This window comes from Papio anubis, chromosome 10 (genome assembly GCF_008728515.1).
Source record: "Papio anubis isolate 15944 chromosome 10, Panubis1.0, whole genome shotgun sequence".
NCBI classification, from domain to species: domain Eukaryota; kingdom Metazoa; phylum Chordata; class Mammalia; order Primates; family Cercopithecidae; genus Papio; species Papio anubis.
This window is the reverse complement of record NC_044985.1, coordinates 43,347,876-43,364,984: the sequence shown is the minus strand read 5'-3', so window position 1 is coordinate 43,364,984 and position 17,109 is coordinate 43,347,876. Positions and strand designations below refer to the sequence as shown.

The window sequence follows — 17,109 nt, the reverse complement described above, 5'->3', positions numbered from 1 at the left end:
TGAAAAACAAAGACTGAAGAATGCATTCCAGATCCAAGAAGTCCAAAGAGGTATGACCTTTAAAAATAATGTATGACCCTCGATTGGATCATGGGCTAGGATGGAAACAATTTTTATTTTATATTACTCTTTTATCATATTTTTGTTACAAAGTACATTAGTGAAACAAATGGTGAAATGTGAAGGTCTGTATTGGATAGTATTGTATTAATGCTCATTTCCTTATTTTGATAAATGTACTTTTAACAGAAATATACATTGAAATATTCAGGTGTAAAAGGGAATGATGAGAAATATGTTTATAAAGGGAGCAGAAAGAGACTGATAAGGTAAATGTGGTAAAATGTTAAGTTTGGGGAATCTGAGTAACATGTATATGGAACTTCCTTGTACTTTTTAAAAAATGAATGTCTGGGCTGGACCTGGTGTCTCATGCTTGTAGTTCCAGCACTTTGGGAAGCTGCTTGAGCTTAGGAGTTCAAGGCAAGCCTGGGCAACATAACAAGACCTCATCTCTACTAAAAATTAAAAAAAAAAACTAGCTGGGCATGGTGGCACATGCCTGTAGTCCCAGCTAGGAAAGCTGAGGTGGGAGGATTGCTTGAGTCAGGGAGATCAAGGTGGCAATGAACTATGATCTCACATTGACTTTCAGCCTGGGTGACAGAGCAAGATTCTGCCTTAAAAAACAATAATAAAATAAAAAATAAACTTTTACTTTAGAATAATTTAAGATACGTAAAAGTAGATAAAGAAAAAAATTTGTCCTATACTTACAACGTTTCTGATACCAAATGTGTCAATTTTCCACGCCAAGCAATTCTCCAGTTTACTGTGGACACCAGTGCAATTTAATTTGATTCTGATACTATCTACCTAGGGTTAGCATCAGACCCCACAGGCTAAGTAAGGCCTTAGTCCTACAAGACTGCCTCAATCCCAGCTTCAGACACCAATCAAAATCCCAGGTCTCCAGTACTTCTGACTAACTTGACTACAAATTGGGAGTTCCCATAACTTCTGCCTCATGTTCAGCAATTTATTATAATAGCTTACAGAACTCAGGGAAACACTTTACTATTACCAGTTTATTATAAAGGATACAAATGCACAAACAGATAAAAAGGCATATAGGGTGAGGTCTGGAAGGGTCTGAGTACAGGAGCTTCTGTCTCCATGGAGCTTTGGACACATCCTGCCTCCTGGCATGTTAATGCATTCAACCTGGAAGCTCTCTGAACCTGTTAGATTAAGGTTTTCATGAAGGTTCCATTACAGAGATGTGATTGATTAAATCATTGGCCATTGGTGATTGACTACAGTCTCCACCCTTTCTTCCCTCCCCCAGAGGTCTGGGGGAAGGATTGAATGTTTGAACCATCTGATCACATGGTTGGTTGCCCTGGCAACCAGCCTCTGTCTTGAGGCTTTTCACCTTAGTAGTATAAATTCAGGTATGGTTGAAAGGAGCTTGGTATGAATAGCAAAACATTCTCCTCCACCTCATTATTACTCAAGAAGCTTCCAGAGTTTTATAAAGTTTGTTCCAGGAACTGGGGACAAAAACCAAATACTCTATTTATCACAGTCGAAAACAATAGTGCAGTGAGTTATTATATAATACAACCTCAGTTTCAGTTTCCTCTAATGTTAATATTTTCAATTACTGTAGTACTTTTTTTTTTTCTTTTTTTTTTTTTGGAGACAAGAGTCTCGCTCTGTCACCCAGGCCGGAGTGCAGCGCCGCGATCTCGGCTCCCTGCAAGCTCCGTCTGCTGGGTTCATGCCATTCTCCTGCCTCAGCCTCCGGAGTAGCTGGGACTGCAGGCGTCTGCCACCATGACTGTCTAACTTTTTGTATTTTTAGTAGAGACGGGGTTTCATGGTGTTAGCCAGGATGGTCTCGATCTCCCAACCTTGTGATCCGCCCGCCTCGGCCTCCCAAAGTGCTGGGATTACAGGCATGAGCCACCATGTCCGGCCTACTGTGGTACATTTTTTTAAACTAAGAAACCAACGTTAGCACATTAGTATTATCTAAACCCCAGACTATTTGGATTTCACCTGTTTTTCTGTTAATGTCTTTTTAAACTCCAGACTTCATTCAGATTTCACTTATTATTTTTTTAATATCCCTTTTCTGCTCAAGATCCAATTCAGGTTACTACGTTGCATTTAGTTGCTACATCTCTCAAATCTCTTCTGGTCTGTGATAGTTTCTTAGTGTTGTTTTCCGGTGAGGTAAACCTTGATATCTTAGTTAAGGTAGTACTCTGCCATATTTTCTCTCTCTCTCTCTTCTCTCTCTCTCTCTCTCTCTCTCTCTCCTCCTCCCCCTCTCCCCCTCCCCCTCTCCCTCCCCCCCACCCCCATCCAAGCTGGAATGTAATGATGCTATCATAGCTCAATGTAACCTTGAACTCCTGGGTTCAAGGGCTCCTCCTGCCTCACCCTCCTGAGTAGCTGGGACTACAGGCACATGCCACTACACTCAGCTAACTATTTTTAAATTTTTTGTAGAGACAAGGTCTTTCTATGTTGCCCAAGGTGGTCTTGAAATCCTGTCCTTTAGTAATCCTCCTGCCTCAGCCTCCCAAAGCATTGGGATTACAGGTGGGGGCCACCAGGACCAGCCTCTATTATTCTTTCTTGTTAAATTCCAATTTTTTCTTCTTCTTTTCTTTGGAAAGGAATCACTAAGTCCAGCTCACTCTGAAAGGAAGGAGTTGAGGTCAGGGGGTGCAGTTAAGTTTCTCCTGGAGGGAAGAGTTTCTATATATCTTACATATCCTGTAAGGAATATTTGACTCTTATTTATTATTCATCATATATTTATAACAGTATGAGCTTATGTTTATTTATTTTATTCTTTGCATTATAGTGTAATATTGCCTTATGTATAGTGTAATCATGCCATTATGTATAGTGTAATCATGCCAAATTATTCCAGCATTGGCCATGGGGAGTTCTCTGTGGTAGGCTTCTATGGCCCTTTAACATGGCTCCATTCCTTTGTTTTTTGAGCATTTTCTTGCTTTCTGGTACTACAAGATGCTTTTGCCTTTCCTTCTATTTTCTGTCTTCCAGCCCTATAATCAGATATTTCTTCAAGGTTTCTTTGTTCCTTTTTTTAGAGAATGATATTTAGAAACCAAGACCTTGGCACTAAGTAATTTGTACCATGTTTTCTTTAAGTGTAAAATTATTGCAAAAAAAAAAAATTTAAGAACTGAATGTTGTAAGATGCACATCCCATTTGTAATTCTTAAGTGTTCTACCTTAGTTAAGCTGTTACATCAGTTACCAAATGTTACCTTATTTATAGATACTTCTTTCTAAATAAAAATTGTATTTATACTTCACTTGGTATCTGGAAGTTGTTAATAAAATTAAACTACAACCTCAGTACAACATTTTTGTATATTTTATTTGTAACGTTTTCCATAAGGTAGAAACACCTTGTCATGTTTTGCTCTTATGAAAAGCATAGAGACCTGTGATTAAATCCATAAAACTTTATATAACAAAACTAATCAGTAAGCAGTCTAGTTTAATATGCATACATAAAAGGGCATAGCAGAGCCATAAAGGAAGGCGTTCTGGACATTACCATGACTCTTTCATGCAATGATACCTCTACCCACAAATTCTACTTTAGTGAATAAGCAGGATGAGGACAGCTTGGCCTGTTTGGCAGGAAATTCTGTGTATGAAAATATAGCATTTCTTTCAGAACTTTTTAAAAATACCTTTTTGATCTATGATATATAATAAGGTTACTACCAAATCAAATTATTTTATTCTGTATCATAGAATCTCATTGTAGAAAATAAATTATTTCTTCCAGAATATATTAGAATGGATAAGGAATGTGTGCAAATAAGAGTATAGCTATGCTTTAACTTTTAGTGACACTTAAGAGTATATTACCAAATAATGTAAAGGGGAATATGAGTAAAGACACTTACAGTGTATGGTCTGATCCCTGTTTCCCAGCTACTTGGGAGACTGAGTTGGGAGGATCACTTGAGCCCAGGACTTTGAGGCTACAGTGAACCATGATTGCACCACTGTACTCCAGCCTTTACAAAGAGAAAAAGAAATAATTCATTCTGTCATTGTGTAGACAATATAGTCCAACTAATTACTACTTCTTCCACTTTTTCTTTATTTAGTGGGTAACCAAGGGTCAGTTTGGCAATTTCTTAGAAAGCTAAACGTGCGCTTACTACACAACTCAACAATCTCATTCCTAGGTTTTACTGAAGAGAAATGAAAATTTTATGTTCACACAAAAAGCTGCACATCAGTGTTCATAGCAGCTTTATTCATGCTTGTCAAAAACCCTAAACAGCACAAATACTCATCAACTTTTGAATTGTTAAAGTGTGGGACATCCATGCAGTGGAATTATTCAGTAGTACAAAAGAACAAACTACTGATAAATACAACAGCATGGATGAATCTCATGTGTACTATGCTAAGTGAAGGAAGCCAGACCCAAAAGGCTGCTTACTGTAATTATTGCATTTATATGACATTCTGGAAAAGATAAAAATAGGACAGGACTAACAGCAGTGGTTGCCAGCAGCTGGAGGACAGAGGAGTTGCCTACTGTGTAGGCTGAATAATGGCCTCCCAGAGATATCCACATTCTAATTTCTAGAACCTGAAAATGTTACCTTATAGAGCAAAAAAGACTTTGTAGATATGACTGAAAATCTTGAGATGGGGCAGCAGTTGTCTTGGATTATCTGAGTAAGCTCTGAATTTAATCACAAAGATACTTAAAGAGAAAAAAGTGTTAATAGGGGAGAAGGTGGCAATATGAAGACAAAGCACACATTGCAGTAATGTAGCCAGGAACCAAGGAATACTGGCAGTCCCTAGAAGCTGAAAGGAATAAGAAACAGATTATCTTCCCTGAAGCTTCCAGAAGGAACCAGCCCTGTTAACACCTTGATTTTAGTCTCATACAATTCATTTCACACTTGTGATATGAGGAACTATGTTTGTGTTATTTTAAGGAACCAAGTTTATGGCAATTTTTTATAGCAGCAACAAGAAAACTAACACAACTACAAAGGGGCATAAGGGAGTATTTTGGAGTGATGAAACTTCTATATTTTGGTTGTGGTGGTGGTTATAACTCTGTTTGTTATAACTTATAAAACAATATGCTAAAAAGTGTGATTTTAGCTAAGCATGGTGGTGCATGCCTGTAGTCCCAGTTTCTCAGGAGGCTGAGGTGAAAGGGTTGCTTGAGCCCAGGAGTTTGAGACCAGTCTGGGAGTTTGAGACCAGCCTGGAGAGCGTAGCAAGAACCCATCTCTTAAAAAAATTGTGTGAACGTGCTGTATGTTAGTTATACTATAATAAACCTGACTAAATTTTAAAGAAATGTTTCATTCAGAACGTGTTTTCCCAAAGAAAAAAATATACATTAGACATGCTGCTTGGTGTCTTGGACAGCCCAAGGAAAGTCTATACATTTGTCGAAAGTATAATACAGATGGCAACTCTATACAAGTAAATAGAGCATAAATAATAATGCTCCATGGAGGGAATGCACTCCGAATTCTTATACAGTTAGCCAAAAATATCAAAGAGTTTAAAAAAAAAAAAAAAGACAATGTAAGGGAAAGTCTGCTGGGAGGACTCCTAGAAATGTGTGTGTGTGTGTGTGTGTGTGCATGCGTGTGTGTGTGTGTGTGTGTGGTTTTATCTCTAAAACAGAGATGCACGAGAAGAAATGGTGCTTTTTTTCCTCTTCTGGAATAATTTCAAGAGAATGTAGTGTTTGGAACTGCTGCAGCCAAGAAGAAAATAGAGGAAATTGTAGAGAAGTTGAGCTGGTATTCTATTATTGAGTTGATGAATTAGTCAACCCTGGAACTGTTCTATCTTCTCGTTATACGAAATAATCAGCATTCTCTGCCCCCGCCTCACCCAATGCCCCTACATAGTTGGCTCTGCTATTTTGCATAGCCAAGAGCTTCTGTGCACGGTATCTTCTATTGTCTCCCCCAGATTTACTTCAGCATTCTCCTTTCTGCACTCCGTTCTGGATGGTTGAACAATATTAGTAGACTCTCTTGCCTTCTAGTTTCAAATGTTTTGGGTGTAACCCTGACTGTATGTTATCCAAACTGATAAAACTGTCCTTCGATATAGTAATTCTCTCTTTCAATCTAGCATTTATCAGATCTGTTAAGGTTTTTATTTCAATGACTATGTTTTTCTTGTCTAAGATGTCGATTTGTTTCTTTTTCCTTCTTTTTGTTTTTTGGTCAAACTGTGTCTGGTCTGTTTCTTTTTCATATCTATGTATTGTGTCATTTCTACCTGATTTTGTTTTATAATTTATTATCTTTTTTGATGAATGTGAATTCTTTATTACTCTGAACATCTTAAACACTTAAACACTGATTTTTAAAATCTGTCAGATTTGTATAAAATTATTTTTTATAGTAAACTAGGGTTCTGATTATTAATTTTGATAGCTGTTTTACCATGAGATATTCTCTTATGGTAATTTTCTCTTACGGTAAATTTTACCATGAGATTTTCTCTTATGGTAAGACATATGGTATTTCTCTTATGGTAAAACTTACGGTATTGGAATTTAGCAGGCTTGTTTTAAGTAGAAGGAAATTTTAAAGTTTTTCTTTTCCCCCCTTTCTCCTTTACTTCTTGATCTATACTCAGAAGTCTCTCCCTAGCAATTTTGAGGTTACCTCTACCCAAGTCTTGCCCCAGTCTATGAATGGGTTTTGTGTCATCATTTCAGAGCTGTTACACTGTCATATTATTTAGGGATACTGCTCATCCTGACAGGCATGATCATGAGCTATATTTTTGTCTTCCTGTCTGCTGAGCCAATGTAACTCCACAGAACTGGAGCCCAGGCAATAGGTTGGTAGCACATTTTGTAGCCTTATTTTGCAATAGGGGGTAACAGCCCCTACTGCAAAGGACAGGAATAAGGATAAGGAATATATACAAGGAATACATATTATTCCTGTCCTGCAGCTACCTGTAGTTTCAAATAGTGAGCCTGTCTCTGAACCCTTATTATCACATACAGCATATTTAGTGAGCATTTCTCCACAGAGGCTGAATTTTCAGCTGCTGTCACTGCCTGCTTTTGAACAGGAGACTAGCGTGCCCAGGGTAACAACCCATTCATTAATTTGTATTACTCTTCAGTTTTTGGTCCATATGTTTGTTTTGACTTTGAACCTGATTGTACCTTTTGGTTTTGTACTTTAAAATTTTATTTGACATTTTAATCTATTTTGGAATATAGGAAATAAATCCATGTATATATTTATTCTATCAGAATCTAACCCTGGTATCTAACAAATAGGTAGTATGAAGACATAAAAGCACAGATTTATTGTCAAGTAAGTACAAGACACAAAGCTCAAAGAATTAGCTTAACGCAGTGGATAATAAAAAAGATTTTTCAATTTCTTAACAGGTTGTAATCTTCATCTTCTTTTCCTCTTTGTCCTTGCTTTCCTTTTTGTAAGATTATACTTTTTTTTCGTGTGCACATTGGATTTTGTTCTGGTACTAACCGATGGCAGTCCAGAACTACCCCAGCAGTTTTTCTTGCTCAGTCTTGTAAAAAATCACACATTATTAACGTAATAAGCCTAGGATTAAGAATGTTACAGAACGTAATTTTTTCCTTAAAGCGAAAATAATGTTTATAGATTAGAGTTTATTGAGAATAATTTTTCCTAAGCCAGAGATACAAAATTCATCACAATGGGAGTCCCAACTCTGATTATGTAGTAATTACTGCCTAGAACTGTGCATTGAGCTTTGAGGCTGCATCAACAAAGCAAAGTGCACTTTGAATGATTTTTGATGTATGCCATGGGCAGAGAAAGAGGGAATAGTGGCCCAAGTATTTGGCATTTCCTTCCTAGGTTTTTAAGTAAATTATTATATATTCTCATGTTTAAAAGAAGTTTAATTTTCCTATTTCACTTTTCTCGTATATAAATATGAATAACTGTCTTCTTAATGCCAATTCCTGAATAGTGATGAAGTAATTTAGGTATTGAAAGCATTTATTTAAATTATTACTTTTATGGAAGTTACATTTTCATATCACATTCTGTATAAAGGTCAGAATTAGGAAAGGCTTATAATGTTAAATCACCTACATTTAAAAATTATTTAATAGAAGAGAACCTAGATACAAACGCTTATGGCCATTTTATTCATAATCACCTAAGACAGAAAACAACCCACATGTTCTTCCATGGCTGAATATATAAACAAACTCTGCTATTTTACTTTATACTATACTATTCTGTATACTACCACATAGTATATAATATACTCTGGAATGCTGCTCAGCAATAAAAAAGCATGTCACCTTTAACAGAGTCAGAAGAAAAAAAAGGAATGAACCCACATTCGACATCTTGAGTAGTGAATCTCAAAGTCATGCAGAATAGAAACTATTCTCAGAAAGGTTGCTTCTGTATCATGCCATTTATAAGCTATTCTTGACAAGACAAACATATATTGTTAGAAAACAGATCAGTAGTTATCAGGGGTTAGGGATTGTGAAACTGCAAAAGTAATAGTACAAGGGATTTTGGAGGTGTGTGTGATAGAAGTGTTCTGTATCCTGATTGTGGTGGTAGTTACATAAATCTGTATATGTTTTTAAGTTTACAGAACTATTTACCTCTCCCACCATCAAATCAGTTTCATAATTTTAAGTCAATTTTAGGAAAAAATTGTAGAATAATACTTTTTTTTTTTGACACAAGGTGGTCTCACTATTACCCCAGCAGGCCCCTAACTCCTGGGCTCAAGCAGTCCTACCTATCTCAGCCTCTCGAGTAGCTGGGACTATAGGCATGCACCACTAGAATGGAAAATAGTACTATTAGTATAAGGTTATAAGTGTGCTGTGTAGGAAGCACACTTTACAGGTTGTAAGTGTGCTGTGATATGAAGTAAAAAGGAAATTCTGGAAGTTAGAATAAAATGTCTAAGAAACTATATGCAAAGAATAAAGTATATTGCAATTAGACACTTGGGATTGGTATTTAGTATTTGTATTTTGTAATGTAAAAAGTATAAAATATCTGTATTATTGATACTGCTCTATTATGGTCTGGTTGAGGGAACTTGATCAAGTAACTTAATTGCTCAAGTTATTAGGTTCTTTTTCAATGGAATGAGAAGTTTGTGCCCTGTGCTTCTCAAACTGAAATACTAATAAAACATTTTATTCCAGACTATGTTTGCATTAACACAAAATGTTTTAAATTATTTAGCATTACGTAAAATAGATGCTCCAGAAAAATGCTCCTTGTTTTTTCTAGTGGCTTCACATAGTCTCTGCCATTCCATTCCATTCTAATTGTAATAGCATGAGACTAGGTAACATAATAGTATTTCTCATAGCTGTAAAGTTTTGGTTTGTGTTAATTTTTGTCAGATAATTTTTTTTAAGTTTTCATCTTTAAGTATTTATTTTTTGAATACTATGCAGAACAGAAATTTAAGACCACTAGATGGGGATGTAAACAATACAGCATCTGTTTCTGGTCCTCTGAAGTAACTTGGTGCAGCTTTAAGTGTAATTCGCAGAAAAGAGGGAAGAAAACAAAGAACAAATCCACTTGTTTTTATCTTCCTAAATGTTACAGTAATCTGCATTTGGGAAAATTAAGCTTCTGAACTAAGAATGAAGTCCTCTCTGCTCAAATAGCATATTGTGAAACCCAAATATGAATGACTTTAAATGACTGTCTTTGAATGACTCTCCATTGTTGCAATATGTGGCATTATTTGTTTTATAAGTGTATTTTGTCCTCACAGATGTTTAATGATAGATACAAAATTAGAAATAAAATGTAGCACTTAAGACACAGTGCAATTTTTTTCTCCTGGGTTTTTCTGCCCCTGTCTTTGATACCATAAAAAATAGTGAATGATCACTTGCCTCTTTTAAAACATACTTTAAAAACTTATATTAATTTCATGACTTATTATTTTAAGTCTTCTACCTATAATTAGCAAAAGCATAGTTACACAAAATATTAAGGATTTCTTTAAAACAAAGATTTGAAACAAAATATCATTGTGTTGTATTCAGTCTTTTAAAGAGTTTAGAAAAAAAATATTAGAAAAGGACAAGGCTTTTTGTTTTTGTAGACTTTTTCCTCTTTCTTATCTTTAAAATGAAGGAAGCTGTGTATTCTCAGGAGTTCAGACTTTTTCTTGAGAATTTTTATCATGTAACTATATTTTATTACTTTTCAAGCAAATATATGTGTTCGTTGGTAATTATATAAGCTTTAATCTTTATCCATCATTATCACTGTTGAAGATTCCCTTTCAGCACAATACAGGACTTCTGTCCAATAAGGGCTGACAATTTTATTTTAATTGACGACTCAATTTTTAAAAATTGTAATATATATATGTTACTTATGTAACATAAATTTAACCATTTTACTCGTTTTAAGCCTATAACTCAGTAGCATTAAATACATTCACATTATTGTGCAACCATCCACTGTTTCCAAAACTTTTTTATCACCACAAATAGAAACTCTGTAACCATTTAGCAATAACTCCCTATTGCACCCAGTCTCTGGTAGCTTCTAATCTACTTTCTGTCTTTATGAATTTGCCTTGAATTACTCAACTTTAAAACAACTCTGTGTGTGTGTGTGTGTGTGTGCGCGCGCGCATTAGATACCACTGTGTTACCCAGGCTGGACTTGGACCACTGGGCTCAATCAGTCCTCTCACCTCAGCCTCCCAAGTAGCTGTGACTATAGGCACCCACCGCGTGCTCAGCTTAAAATGACTATATGTTTTAATTTTTCCACTTGAATGAGAAAATTTAATATGGTAAAGGTTTACTATTGTCATTAGGAGAAATATAATACCATGAATAGTGGTGTGTGCATATATACAAATAGTTGTGAAGTATCACAAAGAACCAAGCCACTAATATCAGTAAGTTTACAAGATACCTTATTCAGAAAAGATAATTGAAGCCAGGCATGGTGGATCACACCTGTAATCCCAGCAGTTTGGGAGGCTAAGGTGGGAGGATTGCTGGAGTTCAGGAGTTCAAGACCAGCCTGGGCAACATAGCGAGACCTCGTCTGTACTAAAAAAAAAAAAAAAATAGCCTAGGCCAGGCACAGTGGCTCACGCCTGTAATCCCAGCACTTTGGGAGACTGAGGCGGGTGGATCACGAGGTCGGGAGTTCAAGACTAGCCTGGCCAAGATGGTGAAACCTTGTCTCTATTAAAAATACAAATATTAGCTGGGTGCAGTGGCAGGCGCCTGTAATCCCAGCTACTCGGGAGGTTGAGGCAGGAGAATCACCTGAACCCAGGGGGCGGAGGTTGCAGTGAGCCTAGATCGCGCCACTACACTCCAGCCTGGGCGACAGAGTGAGACTCCATCTCAAAAAAAAAAAAAAAAAAATTAGCCGAACGTAGTGGGGTGCGCCTGTATCCCCAGTTACTTGGGAGGCTGAGGTGGGAGGATTTAGCTTAAGCCTGTGAGATGGAGGTTGCAGTGAGCTAGGATCATGCCACTGCATTCCAGCCTGGGTGACAGAGTGAGACTTGGTCTCAAAAAAAAAAAAAAGAAGAAAGGTAATTGAAACCTTTCAGATAGAAAAGCTGGGATTTCATTATATTCTCTAAAGAGGTGATATATGGGGAAATATGAAAATAGGTAGATAATTATGAAATCAGTTGGGGAAATGTGGAGAATCATTTTCTGTACATTATTTTAGATAAAATTGTACTTTAATTATCTCCCAAAAAATTGATCTGTTTCATTAATATTTCTTCAGATTGTCTTTCTTGGGTTTCACAATTCTATAACTGGAGAGGTTTCCCTTTATAAAGCTCTACATACATTGCTATCACATTTTTACCTTAAACTTATTCCCTCATATCCTATCTTCACCAGAAATAGTGAATACTTTCACTAAAGTATACAAATTTTTCCTATCTATGATTCAGGAATCAGAGGATTTTTACAGTTAATAGGCTCATTTAACATTTGTTAAATTGTATTCTGTTGTGCCTTTTTTTTTAACTGAAGAAGTGTGATGTGTTGATAACTTTAAAAAAATGTAATATTTTATTGCCTCTTTAATTTACTTATTATAATAGAGACAGTCTCAAATTCCTGGCCTCAAGTGATTCTGTCACCTAGGCTTCCCAAAGTGCTAGGATTACAAGCAAGAGCCACTGTGCCAGCTTATAATAAGTCTTATTCCAGCCTAAAATGAGAGGATTCTGTCTTGTCTTCCCCAGTTCTGTATTTGTGTGTTCCTTCTCTGCCAGTGAGGTACTCTGGCTCCCCAAGAGCATTTTATATGTTTACTCATTTGCTTAATGCTGCAACAAAGACAAAATCATACAAAAATGCTGCTCCAATGTCATTACAAACAATAGACTTTTAAGGTAGAGCTCAAGAAATTTTTGCATTTCTCTTTATTTTCCAGTGAAAGGTATATACTTCAAACACTGTATTCAGAAATTATTTGGATTAGTTATTTTCCTTGTTCTACATGGCTGTATTATTTATTCAAAAATCCTTATATTTATTTGTTTCTTCAGGTATTCACCTTTAGGTTTTCCCCATTCTTTTTTTTTTTTTTTTTTTTTTTAAGATGGAGCTTCACTCTTGTCGCCCAGGCTGGACTGCAATGGCGCAATCTCAGCTCGCTGCAACCTCCGCCTCCTAGGTTCAAGTGATTCTCTTGCCTCAGCCTCTCAAGTAGCTGGGATTATAGGCACATGCCACCATGCCCAGCTAATTTTTATATTTTTTAGTAGAGACACAGTTTCACCATGTTGGCTAGGCTGGTCTCGAACTCCCAACCTGAAGTGATTGGCCCACCTCAACCTCCCAAAGTGCTGGGAATACAGGCATGAGCCACTGCACCCAGCCTTCTCCTCTCCTCTCTCCTCTCCTCCTCTCCTCCTCTCCTCCTCTCCTCCTCTCCTCCTCTCCTCCCCTCTCCTTCCTTCCTTCCTTCCTTCCTTCTTTCCTTCCTTCCTTCCTTCCCTCCTTCTTTCTTTCCTTCTTTCCTTCCTTCTTTTCTTTTCTTTTTTTTTCTTTTTCCTTTTCTTTTCTTTTCTTTTCTTTTCTTTTCTTTTCTGAGACAGGGTCTCACTTCGTTGCCCAGGCTGGAGTGCAATGGTGTGATCACAGCTTACTGCTGCCCTCACTTAGTGGGCTCAGCTGATCCTCCTATCTCAGACTGCCAAGTAACTGAGACTACAGGCACATGCCACCACACTCAGGTTGTTTTTGTAGAGACAAGGTTTCACCATATTGCCCAGGCTGGTCTTGAACTCCTTGGCTCAAGCAATCCGCCCACCTCAGCCTTGCAAAGTGCTTAGGATTACAAGTATCAGCCACTGCATCTGACGTCCCTGTTCTTTTAAATTAAAAAAAAAAATTAATTATATCATTTACTCTTAAATGTTCTTAAATAAAAACTGTACAAAAATATATAATCAATGAACTGTCATTCCCTCTTCTGTCCCTCTTTCACTCACCTGCTTTAGATAACTAGTTTTTTTCATTTCTGGTTGTCATTACTCTAGAGGGTTTGTTTGTTTGTTTTGCTTCTTGGTTTTCATTCTGTGTGTGTGCGAAAATATGTATATCTTCATATGTAATTATATATTCTTCTTATGTCTTTCAGAAAAGACAGCTACTCTATGTACTTTTTTATAGTTTTGATTTATTTGATTTTTGGCTAATATATCCTGGATATATTTTTATCAGTTCATAGAGATCTTCTTTTTTTTTTTTACAGCTAATAATTTGTGATGTACAGTGTGTGGGTGTCCGTAGTTTAACCTACTAATGTAAAAGCATTTATGTGTTTTTCCTGTGTTTTGCAATTACAAATAATGCTGCAATTCATCACTTTGTACATACATATTTTTATACATTTAGAGTTGTATATTCAGGGTAAATTCCAGAAATTGAATTGTTAAATCGAAGGATAAACACTTTTGTAGTTCTGTTTGACATTGCCAAATTCTTCCCTATAGAGATTATAGTATTTTATATCCTGCCAGCAATGGTTAAGTTCCTATTTCCTCACAGCTGCACCAACAGAGTAATTGTCAAACTTTGGAGTTTTTACTAGTCTAAAGGTGAGAAATGTTATCTTAGTGTAGTTTTAATTTGCATTTGCCTCATGAAAGTGAAGCTGAATGTATTTTCATATGTTTAAGAGCCATTTCATATTATTTTTCTGAATCATCTGTTTAATTTTTTTGCCTGTTTTTCTGTTGGGATTTTAGAGTTTTTAATTGGTTATCTAAGAGTTCTTTATATATTAGGAATATTAGCCTATTACCTGTAGTTTATGTTGCAAGTATTTCCTCCCTGCTTATCATTTGTCTTTGGACTTTACTTACGATGTTTTTTGCCATGCAGAAGTTTTTCATTTTTATGTAACAGATTTGTCAATATTTTCTTTTAATGAATCTGGAGTTTGAGTCATTTATATAAAGTCTTTCTCAATACCTAAGTTATAAAGAAATTAATATATGTTTTCTTTCACTCTTGGTATCATTTCATACTTTACATTTAGAACTTAGTTCTACTTGGGGTGTATGCATATGTATAGTATGCAAAATTGATCCAGATATATCATTTTCCAAATAGCTATCTATTTGGTTATCCCAACATTATTTATTTAAAAGTCCATTTTTCCTCTAGTCTTCTGAGATAAGCCCTTTACTGCATACTAAATTTCTAAATCTATACTTGTCAGTTTTTAAAATCTTATTCTTCCTCACTGGTCTTCTGTCTATTCAGGAGGAGGAGTCAGGAAGCCGTAATACCTCCCTCTCTCCAAAAGTATAAAGTGGATGCTGCTTATATCTGGAAAAACCTTCACTCTGGTTAGCATCACTGGCAACTGTATTTCCATGAGGATTCTAAGGCCCCAGGATTCTGTACAGGATGTGGTGTTGTTTACTTTCTATTTTCATGAAAATTGCATAGTTTTGTCTTCTTCTTTTTATCTTTCCAACTTGGGAGATTTATGGGGAAGAAAAAGACAATATTGGCCATGGTTGAACATTGTTTATGTGGGTGAGATCCATTGGATTTAACAACTAAAACATTACAATCTGTGTGTTTATGCGACTGACTGGTATAAATTAGCTAAAATAAAATCCTTAAATACATTCATGGTTGTTGACACCACTTCCTCTTCAACATTTTTGAAATGTGTACCATCAATCCTAATTGTCTCAATTGATTATAAGCAGGCTTATATTCTAAAGCAAAATTATTATTTTGTTGCAACTAGAAAACTATTCTTACATCTTATACAAAAGTTTAGAATGTTTATATGGAAAATGAAATAGTAATGCCTAATATAAACTTTATACAAAAGTTTAGAATGTTTATATGGAAAATGAAATAATAATGCCTAATATAACATAACAATATGTACACAAAGGAAAAAAGAAGCAAAATGTTTCTGGGATGAAAATGAGGTGAAGAATTTTCAAGTCACGCTAAAGTTTGACAACATGGTTGTATTCTTGAGTGGCTCCCAAGAGAACTATTCTAAGAGTTGTGGAACAATATTACATACAGTTAGGATTAGTTGTTTTATAAAGGAATTTGTTGATATGATTAAAAATTATATATCCATGAGAAGTGGCCATTAGAGGGAAAAACAACATGCTATCCAAATCTGAAAGGCCGTTAGCTTGAGCATCTCTAGTGTTTGGTCTTCATTATATAAATATATCAGATTATTTACTAAGAATACGTAAACTATTTCTGCTAGTTTGACCAATATACTGAGTATTCCTGAGCAGAAAGAGTTCATATTTATTGACTGACCAGGCCTCTGAAAACTTCAGCAGGATGGGACAATTATTATTTTTGGTCTAATTGGTGAAATCATCCCAATAAATAACTATTGTACCTGATCTCTTATTTTTAAAATTGAGTTATTTATATTTAAACTCATTTTAAAAACATTGCCTCTCTGGGTTCACTTTTAAAAGTATTTGAGGTAGTACCTTCTAGAAAGAATTAATTATTTATGTCCTGTATAGCTACCAATTATTTTCTATCTTAATGTATATCACCCTTGCATGCATTTTTTTTTTTTTATTTGAAATGGTTCTTTGGGAGAACAAAAGTATTGCAAGGAGCTCCAGTGACCCAAATGAATTATAAAACATTAACCAGTAAGTCAGCAGTTCTGAACATCAACCTTGACAGCTTATGAGTGAAGATAGTAAGGGAGGGCCAGATTTAAAGGATCAATATATTTGACCTGACAAAATCAAGGGATGAGGCATATTGAGGTGCAGTTTAGAACCATGAGTACTATTCTTAGAAAAGCAGGCCTAGACACACTTATAATCTGAAACCTAAGATAAAGAAAAAATTATGAAAGCAGACAGAGAAATGTTTGCTTTACATACCAAAGAACAATAATTTGAAGACCAACCTTTTTTCGTCAGGAAACGTAGAGGCCAGAAGACAGTATAAATCATCTTAAAACCTGAAACAATAAATCAGTCATTCCAGAATTCTGTGTCCAGTGGAAGTATCCTTCAGAAATGATGGCAAAATTAAGACAATTTTACAAATGGGAAACTAAGAGAAATTTGTCTCCAGCAGACCTATACTACAAGAAATGATAATGGAAGTTCTTCAAGTGAACAGGAAATGATACTAAGAGAAAACTTGGATCTTCAGGAGCAAATGAAGAACATCAGAAATGGTAAATATCTGGATAAAAATAAAAGACTATTTTTATCCTCTTAAGTCCTTTAAAATGACCTTTGGGTATTTAAAACAAAATTGTAACATTGGAGTTTTGGAGTTTTCAGTGTATGTAGATTAATACATATTTACATTGTTAATATACAATAAAAGTAATTTATACGACTACTATAAAATACATAAAACTATAACAATGTATGGTATGTGGCAAGGGGGCAGGTGATTAAAGGGACCTATATGCTTACAAGGTGTATATATTTTACATGAAGAGAAGAGATACAGTGTTCTGCTTGAACTCTGAA

At 35.6% G+C, this 17,109-nt stretch overlaps 1 protein-coding gene across 29 annotated transcripts in view; it reads left to right on the top strand.

The window, feature by feature from the left end:
* Window positions 1-17,109, top strand: part of BAZ2B (bromodomain adjacent to zinc finger domain 2B) — a 407,614-nt gene that overhangs the window by 23,535 nt on the left and 366,970 nt on the right. For 26 of the 29 annotated variants that reach the window (XR_004176705.1, XM_031651775.1, XM_031651781.1 and 23 more), the window contains one exon: window positions 16,703-16,805. The exons of 1 other annotated variant lie outside the window; for it this stretch is intronic. The gene's annotated coding sequence lies outside the window, so the exon portion shown is untranslated. Of the gene's footprint in view, window positions 1-16,699; window positions 16,806-17,109 lie in introns of all 29 variants that reach the window. 2 more of the 29 variants (XM_031651778.1, XM_031651773.1) reach the window with 1 other exon arrangement.